The following is an 11,000-nucleotide window of genomic DNA, read 5'->3' on the forward strand; positions in this document are numbered from 1 at the left end:
CCTGGAAAATAAATGGAAAATACGACAATTTTTTGTTTAAAAAAAAAAAAAAAAAAAAAAGCTGAAAAACATAAGTAAATTTAGAACATTAATTAAAAATGTTAATATTTAATATATAATTTGAAAATACAAAACAATTTTTTAAAATTCATTTCATATCTGACATTTTTTGGTTTTAAATATTAATTTCATATATTTTGAATTTCATGTTTTATATTAAAAAAGCTGTTTCAGATTTTCCTATATTTAGCTGTTTTTTTTTTCTTAATGTAATTTTTAATAGTAATATTGAGTATGTTTCCATGACAACTAATTTAACGTACACTTTATGCATATTTGTTAAACATGAATTTCGGCATCAAAAGTTAATAGGAATGATTACATTTGAGTAAAACGGCATGCACTTGTTATATGAAATTTAAAATAGTCTGACAATTTTAACTACAATCAATTAATGTCATCATGTTTACAACAGCAGTCAGTATCACTCAGCAAAGTCGCTCGACCAGCTTTCAGGTGTCTCTTTGCTTTTCTGTTTTCTTTCTCTCCATGCGCACCTACATTCCATGCTATCTGGAGTCGCATCAAAGTCATGTGACGGTTTTTAAAAATGCGAGGAGAAATATGTCTCCTCACTAAACTTAGTGGCCGCCATTGACGGTGCTAGAAGTCCAATCCATTTGGACTGGCTTGACAAGTCCTAAAGGATTGGTCAGTGGTGGTGAAATATCACTCAAAGCTAGTCTTCGCATTTGAAATGTATTTGATGTCTACAACTTTTTTTTTTTTTTTTTTTAAACCTGTCCTGTTCTGGTTGGTCTTAACATTTTAATGTTTCACATTGAGAGTATGACATATTCCCATTGAACATACCTCGTTTATTATAACAAAGCAGCGAACAGGAAGGGGTTATGGGGGAACAGATTAAAAAAGAAACACAAGAAAAGAAAGAAAAGAAACACAAACAACAACAAGAAATACATTGAACGCCTACACTAACTTTGAATATGTTGGTGCTATCGTCAGCTTGATGTATTTCCGGTTGACACCATCTGGGGGGCCTGTTGACCAGGGAAAGAAGGGGCGGGGGCCGGGGGAGTCTATAAGCTAAGTGATTGGGAGGGTTGGAGTATACACAAATCAGCTCTGTGATCTAGAAACCAATAGTCGTTTGAATCCCTTGTGCGTGTAAGCCCGTCGGCAACCGACCCTACGCCGCCCCATTGCCAATCCTGGCACCGGGGCCCCCCCACCCGAATGCGCCTAATCACATCCAGCCGCGCGTGAGCGCCACCAAACATGTGACAGCAACGCAGAGGTGCCGTGTGGGCGGCACCCCAGGGCCACGGCCCCCACCCTGCCAGCCCATGGGGGGGAGCCAGTACAGCCCGTCCCTCGTCCCGTAGCCCAGCAAAGGAGCCTTCGTCACCCCACTGGGATCCAGGGTGGTCCCCCAGGCCGCCCACGCCCCCTTCCACCGGCCTTCAGGGATGGGAAGAGGGGACGCACCACCAACCCCACGCCCACCCGTGCTACGAGCCACGGCCGCAGCTCCCCACCCGGCACGCCACGGTACCCCTAACAGCCCAACCAAGCCCAGGGCAGGGTCCCCCACCGGAGCAGGCGACACCCAGCCGCTTCACCGGTGTCCAGCCAGAGACCTGCGAGGGAGCACAGGGCGGATACCCAGGCAGAGAAGAGAGGGGAAGGCGGAGGCAGGAGAATGCCGAGGAGCCGCCGCGGGGCGATGCGAAATCGGAGCCCCGACCTCCACCCACTCCTGCGGCCGACAGCCCACGCAGAGGGGAGGCCACACCCCGGGAGACACGCCATAGAGAAAGGTGTGGGACCCACCTACCACCCTATTACTGTGACTGCCAGGGTCCCGGCTAGCACCCATTACCCAGCACTGTGATGGGATTGTGTGGGGAGAGTAGGGCAATGTCGCCTGAATGTTTTCCGACATGTATATATTATACAGTGCTGCTCAAAAGTTTGTGAACCCCCTCAACATTTTGGAATTTTCTATTATTTCAACCTGATTTCCTAATCAATCAATTCAGTAGTTTTTTTGGGTTTTTTTAACAGTTGTGTTGTCGAGACTAAATTAAAAAGAGTTTTCATCAACTGATGTAGGTGCAAAATTGAACTGTTTGGTCACAACCAAAACCGCCATGTCTGGCGAAAAGTCAACACTGCATACCACCAAAAGAACCTTCTCCCAACAGTGAAGCATGGAGGTGGGAATGTCAAGATCTGGGCTTGCTTTTCATCCTCAGGACCTGGACAACTCCACATAGTCCAGGGAATCATGAATTCTGAGGAATATTGTCAAATCCTAGAACATAACCTGACGCCATCTGTTTTGAAGTTAAAGCTTGGCAGAAGGTGGATCATGCAACATGATAATGATCCAAAGCATTCCAGCAATACAACCAAGGAATGGCTGAAAAAGAAGAAGATTCGTGTTCTGGACTGGCCCAGTCAAAGTCCTGACCTAAATCCCATTGAAATGCTGTGGCGGGACCTGAAGCGAGCAGTTCATGCCAGACGCCCATCAAACCTCTCTCAACTGACTGCGTTCTGCAAGGAAGAATGGGCAAAAATCCCCCAAAGTAGATGTGAGAGGCTGATTAGTCACTACAGAAACCGTTTGGTTGAGGTAATCTCTGCAAAAGGAGGCGCAATATCCTATTAACTGAAGGGGTTCACATACTTTTGCACACATGATATCTGAGTTTTTCTTAAATCAACCACTTTTGTTAAATAAAGAATGACAATATAACTATTTCTTTTGTTTCAGTCCATTATTTGGAATGTCAGTATTGTGGATTTGGGTATAACTTAACATTTAATAAGGTTATTTTAGTTTTTTTTACAAAAAATCTGACCATCGCTGTGGGGTTCACAAACTTTCGAGCAGCACTGTATATATATATATATATATATATATATACACACACAGTGGGGAGAACAAGTATTTGATACAGCAAAAAACAGAAAATCAGGTTGTATGATTTTTAAATAATAATTTTGCATTTAATTGCATGAAATAAGTATTTGATACATCACAAAAATCCAACGTAATATTTGGTACAGAAACCTTTGTTTGCTATTACAGATACCAAACGTTTCCTGTAGTCCTTGACAAGGTTTGCACACACTGCAGCAGGGATTTTGGCCCACTCCTCCATGCAGATCTTCTCCAGAGCCTTCAGGTTTCGGGGCTGCTGCCGGGCAACACGGACTTTCAGCTCCCTCCATTAATTTTCTTTCGGGTTCAGATCTGGTGACTGGCTAGGCCACTCCAGGACCTTAAGATGCTTCTTACGGAGCCACTCTTTAGTTGCCTTGGCTGTGTGTTTTGGGTCGTTGTCATGCTGGAAGACCCAGCCACGACCCATCTTCATTCAAACCATCTCTAAAATATGCCATATTTTTCTGTAAATTATTGTTGGAATGGAAAGATAAGACACAAGATGGATACATACATTCAACATACGGTACATAAGTACTGTATTTGTTTATTATAACAATAAATCAACAAGATGGCATTAACATTATTAACATTCAGTTAAAGCGATCCATGGATAGAAAGACTTGTAGTTCTTTAAAGATAAATGTTAGTAGAAGTTGTTGAAATTTTATATTAAAACCCCTCTTCATGTTTTCGTTTTAATAAAATTTGTAAAATTTTCAATCAAAAAATAAACTAGTAGCCCGCCATTGTCGATGTCAATAATTAGTTACACAATGCTCATGGGTGCTGAAGCCTATAAAATCAGTCGCACCCAAGCGCCAGCAGAGGGCGGCAAAACTCCGAAAAATACAACAAGTACACCTTTCACTGTGCAGTCATTTTAATCTGTTTGAGCGGGGCATTTGTGCGTTAATTGCGTCAAATATTTTAACGGGATTAATTTAAAATATTAATTACCGCTCGTTAACGCGATAATTTTGACAACTCTAATATATATTAGTGATGTCAACAATAATCGATGCGGCGATGCATCCCGATGCGGGGCATGGACGATTCGATTCGATGCGGGCAACAAGCCAAATCGATTCAGCGCATTTTGAAATATATAAGTACAGCGGTACCTCTACATACGATCGCTTCGACACACGAACTTTTCGACATCCGACGTAAAATTTGACTCGCCATTTGTTTCTACATCCGACGACATGCTCGAAATACGACGACAATGGCAGCACCGCAGACGAATGCACGGCGGATTTTCTTGTGTGACAAATCAACACTGGTTTCAGAAAAGGTTGGTACAGGTAGTGAAACAAGGAAAAAGTTGACGCTTACCTTCTAAATGAAGATGCAAATGACAGAAAAATATGAGCGTAGGGTGGGCATCCGTGAAATGGCTCAAAAATACATCTCCACGGTCCTCCTCCGACCATCGTTCGCCAGTCCTTATAAATTAAGCTGACAATTCCTTTTGTGGTAACATCTCCAGAGAAATCGCCAACTTCGCCACGTTTTTATCATTTATTTCACAACTTATTCAAAACAAAAACACCTTCTGTCTGCCGCAACTGAGGTGTTCTCAAGAAAACATTCAAAGTGAAAGTGAAACTCAAGCTCACCGGTCTGTCTCTGGCACGTGAGCCCCGCGGTGCGTTCAGGGTCAGCAAAAAACGTCCGCCACATTAGAACCCGATTCGTTACATTAATACAGGAATTATTATTATTATTATTCCGATTTTGATTTATAATTTATTTGTTTTGCTATGTGTAATTGTCATTTGTAATAGTACCAGCAGTATTTTTTAAGGATTTCGTGAAGGTTTTTGGGCTGTGGAACGAATTAATGGAATTATAATGTATTCCTATGGGAAAATCCTGCTCGACATACGACCATTTCGACTCGATTTGACGCAATTAACGCACATGTCCCGCTCAGAAAGTATTCTGCCTTTTGGTAAATTTTACAGCAAGGCTTTTTGCGCTGTCCAACAGCGAACTCTTGTGGTCGATTTGCGACATGGTTTATTATTTTCTTCTTTTCTTTCTTCATTATGGCTGCACGACGTCTCGGGCTGATAATGTTGTGCTTATATGATCCTTGGACAAGATTTGTCCGTAAGTATGGTTGTTGTAAAGAATGTACATATTATGTTAGTGAGCGAAATGTTAAATTTTTTTGTATGAGACGCTTTTTGTTTATGTTTAGTGAACCTGTATAGCATGCTAAGCTAACGTTGTTGCTAATGCAATGCTTGTGTACTTTTATTTTGTAGTTTTACGACGGTCTAAAGAGGACAATGGTTTGAGGCCATTTTTTTAATAAATCAGATGAAAAAGGAAGAAGTCTATTTATTAAGGCGTTGTTCACTAGCTGTCTAGCTTTGGAAAAAGTAGACGCTTCGGAGTGAGGACAGCATAGACAGATTTAAATGACAGTAGAGTGAAATGCCCACTACAGTCCTTATGTACCGTATGTTGAATGTATATATCCATCTCGTGTCTTATCTTTCCATTCCAACAAATTATTATACAGAATATATATATAATTTACAGAAAAATATAGCATATTTTATAGATGGTTTGAATTGCGATTAATTGCGATTAATTACGATTAATTAATTTATATATATATATATATATATATATATATATATATATATATATATATATATATATATATATATATATATATATATATATATATATTAGGGCTGTCAAGCGATTAAAATTTTTAATCGAGTAAATTACAGCTTAATAATTAATTAATCGTAATTAATCGCAATTCAAACCATCCATAAAATATGCCATATTTTTCTGTAAATTGTTGTTGGAATGGAAAGATAAGACACAAGATGGATAAATACATTCAACATACGGTACATAAGGACTGTATTTGTTTATTATAACAATAAATCAACAAGATGGCATTAACATTATTGACATTCTGTTAAAGCGATCCATTGTTAGAAAGACTTGTAGTTCTTAAAAGAAAAATGTTAGTACAAGTTATAGAAATTTTATATTAAAACCCCTCTTAATGTTTTCGTTTTAATAAAATTTGTAAAATTTTCAATCAAAAAATGAACTAGTAGCCCGCCATTGTTGATGTCAATAATTACTTACACAATGCTCATGGGTGCTGAAGCCTATAAAATCAGTCGCACCCAAGCGCCAGCAGAGGGCGGCAAAACTCCATAAAACACAATTAACAAGTGAGCGTTTCACTGTGCCGTCATTTAAATGTGTCTGAGCGGGGCATCTGCGTTAATTGCGTGAAATATTTTAACGTGATTAATTCAAAAAATTAATTAACGCCCGCTGACATGATAATTTTGTCAGCCCTAATATATATATATATATATATATATTAAGATTAAAAGGAAGTGATCTGATATCAACAGGAAGTGACCCCAAAATGCCCCCAAATCAACAGGAAGTGACCTTTTATGAACAGGAAGAGACCCCGAAATACCAATATGAACAGGAAGTGACCCTAGGTCAACAGGAAGTGACCCAATACACCATTACAGCAAAGATACCATCACAGTTTCTCCAGAAATTGCATTTTGTAATTTTATGTAAGTTTAATTCAACAATATCCTGGAATTCCACAATTACCTAGATCAGGGCCCGCTAGCTGCTAGTGGCCCGCTCTGTGTGGACAGATATGCTCAGACATTCCTGTGATTTAAATCTCCGTGACGCGGTTTCGTTTCATCGTGAACGGGTTTGGCACAACGACAGAGGAAGCGCGTGCGCCCATTCTTAAAAACCAGACGGATGACATTGCTAGCGCGGCGATATCATTGAGCGCGTCGAGGCCCGGGCTCCATTCGGTGACAGACGCGGGACGAGGCTGCGGCATGAAGGCCAAGCTGGAGATCCTGGCCATGGTCCTGGGCTTCCTGGGCCTCTTTGGCCTGGTGGCGGCCACCGCCATGCCCATGTGGCGCGTGTCCGCCTTCATCGGCGCCAACCTCATCGTCATGGAGGTGCTGTGGTGTGGTGGAGGTGCTTTGGATGAACTGCTACAACCAAGCCGACATCAAGATGCAGTGCAAGGTCTACGACTCCTTGCTCATCCTGCCGCGTGAGCTGCAGGCGGCGCGGGGGCTGATGGTGGTGGCCACAGTGTTGGCCGCCATCGCCCTCTTCGTGGCCGGCTTCACCATGCGGAGCACCACTTGCTGCAAGGATCGCGTCCGAGCCAAGAACATCACCCATGCCTTCGCCGCCTCCTTGTTCCTGCTGGCCTGCGTGCTGGCGCTGGTGCCCGTTTGTTGGGTGGCGCACACCGTTATCCGGAACTTCTACAACCCGATAGTGGTGGACTCACGTAAAAGGGAACTGGGGGCCTCGCTATTCATCGGCTGGGTCGCCTGTGGCCTCCTACTAGCCACCGGCGCGGTCCTCCTGCTCAGCTACAACAAGCGGCGGTCCAAGGAGTACGAGCCTTACTCAGGGTCTTACTTAATGGCCGCCAGGAAAGTCGCCAGCGAGCGCAGCAGTCGGGCGCCGTCCAGTTTTCACAAACACCACGAATATGTGTGACTTTGCGAAATTTGGACAGAACGGTGCCTCGCGGAGGCTCCCAGGGATGTTGAATTCGAAGAACCAAGCACAACACGCATATATTCTTTATCCTCGCAAGGAACTCTTATTTTAAAAGGTTGGGCTGGATTTTGGGCTTTTTCATTCACTTGAATTAACTCATTTGCTGCCACTGAAGTCGGACCCATTTGTATCATATGTAAATCCAAACTGATTTGAATCCTGATTTGCTTACCAATGTAAATGCAGCATGTAACAATTCCAATAAATCTGTTCAAATGCTGTCAAATCTCGACAGATGATTGTCATCAAGTGTCGCCTTTAGACATAGATTAAACAAGATGTTTTGAGTTACGAGCATAGCTAAGCAGTTAATATTCTTTATCCTCTGCAACGAACCGCTATTGTTTTACAGATTAAGCTGGATTCGGGGCTTTTTCATTCACTTCAATTAACTCATTTGCTGCCACTGACGGCGATGGATGTCCGACCCACTTGTAGCTTATGTAAATCCAAACTGATTTGAATCCAGATTTGCTTACCAATGTAAATGCAGCATGTACCCATTCCAATAAATCTGTTCAAATGCTGTCAAATCTCAACAGAATATTGTCATCAAGTCCCGCCTTTTGACACAGATTAAACAAGGTGTTTTGAGTTACGAGCATAACATAACAGTTTATAGTCTTTATCCTCTGCAACGAATCGCTATTATTTCAAAGGTTGAGCTGGAGTCGGGGCTTTTTCATTCACTTCAATTAACTCATTTGCTGCCACTGACGGCGATGGCTGTCCGACCCACTTGTATCTTATGTAAATCCAAACTGATTTGAATCCAGATTTGCTTACCAATGTAAATGCAGCATGTACCAATTCCAATAAATCTGTTCAAATGCTGTCAAATCTCAACAGAAAATTGTCATCAAGTCCCACCTTTTGACACAGATTAAACAAGGTGTTTTGAGTTACGAGCATAACATAACAGTTTATAGTCTTTATCCTCTGCAACGAATCGCTATTATTTTAAAGGTTGAGCTGGATTCGGGGCTTTTTCATTCACTTCAATTCACTCATTTGCTGCCAATGATGGCGATGGACGTCCCATCCATTTGCGGCATATGTAAATCCAAACTGATTTGAATCCAGATTTGCGTACCAATGTAAATGCAGCATGTAACAATTCCAATAGATCTGTTCAAATACTATCAGATCTCAACAGAATATTGTCATCAAGTGCAACCTGTAGACACAGATTAAACAAGGTGTTTTGATGTACAAGCAAAACAAAACAGTTTATATTCTTTATCCTCTGCAAGGAATTGCTATTATTTTAAAGGTTGAGCTGGATTTTTGGCATTTTGAGTTATGTTAATTAAGTCATTTGCTGCCACTGAAGGCGATGGATGTTGGATTCATAAGAACTATAGGTAAATCCAAACTGATTTGAATCCAGATTTGTGTACCGATGTAAACGCAGCATGTAACAATTCCAATAAATCTGTTCAAATGCTGACAACTCTCAACAGATGATTTTCATCAAGTGCTGCGTATAGACACAGATTAAACATGGTGTTTTGAAATACCAGCATAACATAACATCTTATATTTTTTATCGTCTACAACGAACTGTTATTAATTTAAAGGTTGGGATGGATTTTGGGCTTTTTCATTGACTTGAATTAACTCATTTGCCACCACTGACGGCTATGGGTGTCCGATCCATTTGTGCCATATGTAAATCCAAACTGATTTGAATCCAGATATGGGTAGCAATGCATACACAGCATGCAACAAACCACTATTATTTGGGGGGTTGAGAATGGGTGTAGGGTGAATGCAAAGGCTGTAGAATTTAGACTAAGAAAGTGATCATTTTTCCATTATAATTAAACACACATGTATTCTTTATACTTTGTCACAAGTTATTCTGGGTTTGAGGCTGGATTTTTTTGCATTTATATTCACTTATATTTAGTTTTCACAAATATCTGTGACATCTCGAAATCCGACAGACCTGCGCTGTGCCTTTGTCTGTACAAACATAACGTGCATACAGTATATTCTTTATCCTCTGCAACAAACCGCTATCATTTTGGTTATGAGGCTAGATTTTTGGCATTTTTAATGTACGTGAATTAACGCATTTGCTGCCCTTTTAGTAGTATTACGACTTACCTTTTTCTTATATTAATAATATGACTATAATTTCGTAATATCACAATTTTTTTCTTCCAATACTACTTTAATCTCATAAAATTGCAACGCATGACTACAGACTATACGACTTAATTAAATTACATTTTTCACAAACAGTACAAACACTACGACTTTGGTAATATTACTTTATTGTCTCGTATGAATACTACGACTTTATTCTAGTAGTATAACGACTTTTTTCTCTTACTAATATGACTCTAACCTAGTTAGATTATGATTTTTTTTCTTGTGTGAATACTACGACTTAATCTAGTACAGGTCTACCTCTATTTAAGAAGGTCTCTACATACAGAATTTTCAGGTTAAGACACACCTCGAAGGGAAAATATTGCCTCTTGTTAAGAAAGAAATTTCAGCATACAAAAGACAAAAATACATTATGGCTGGTACTCGCACCTCCTAGAGTTTACTGAACGTAACATACTTATAGCTGCTCTGCCATTGGCTGTTGCCTAGCATTCCTGGCATCCAATTGGCTAAGAGGGACCTCTGCTGTATGCGTAGGTGTGTATCCCAGTGTCCTCTTCTTTCACCCATCGTGTTCCAACAGCTTTACATGAGTGTATTAATTTTTATTCTTGACTCTCTTCTTTTTTTTTTTTTTTTTTACATTACAGTATGTACAACTCAGATTTTATGTTTATTGTGCAATTATCTGTTTTGTTTGTAAGATGTACTAGTATATGTTACAATGGGGAGAACAAGTATTTGATACACTGCCGATTTTGCTGGTTTTCCCACTTGCAAAGCATGTAGAGGTCTGTAATTTGTATCATAAATTCTCTTCAACGGTGAGGGACGGAATCTAATACAAAAAAACAGAAAATCACGTTGTATGATTTTTAAATATTACATTTGCATTTCATTGCATGAAATAAGTATTTGATACATCACAAAAATCCAACGTAATATTTGGTACGGAAACCTTTGTTTGCTATTACAGATACCAAACGTTTCCTGTAGTCCTTGACAAGGTTTACACACACTGCAGCAGGGATTTTGGCCCACTCCTCCATGCAGATCTTCACCAGAGCCTTCAGGTTTTGGGGCTGCAACATAGACTTTCAGCTCCCTCCATAGATTTTCTATCGGGTTCAGATCTGGTAACTGGCTAGGCCACTCCAGGACCTTAAGATGCTTCTTACGGAGCCACTCTTTAGTTGCCTCGGCTGTGTGCTTTGGGTCGTTGTCATGCTGGAAGAGCCATCTTCAGGGCTCTCACTGAAGGAAGGAGGTTGTCAGCCAAGATCTG

The 11,000-nt window shown here is 40.6% G+C and overlaps 1 pseudogene; it reads left to right on the forward strand.

Moving 5' to 3' along the window:
* The first annotated feature begins 6,826 nt into the window (after window positions 1-6,826).
* On the forward strand, window positions 6,827-7,820 carry LOC130917700 (claudin-4-like; annotated as a pseudogene).
* Window positions 7,821-11,000: the final 3,180 nt, after the last annotated feature.

The sequence above is a fragment of the Corythoichthys intestinalis genome, chromosome 6, assembly GCF_030265065.1.
Source record: "Corythoichthys intestinalis isolate RoL2023-P3 chromosome 6, ASM3026506v1, whole genome shotgun sequence".
Lineage (NCBI taxonomy): Eukaryota > Metazoa > Chordata > Actinopteri > Syngnathiformes > Syngnathidae > Corythoichthys > Corythoichthys intestinalis.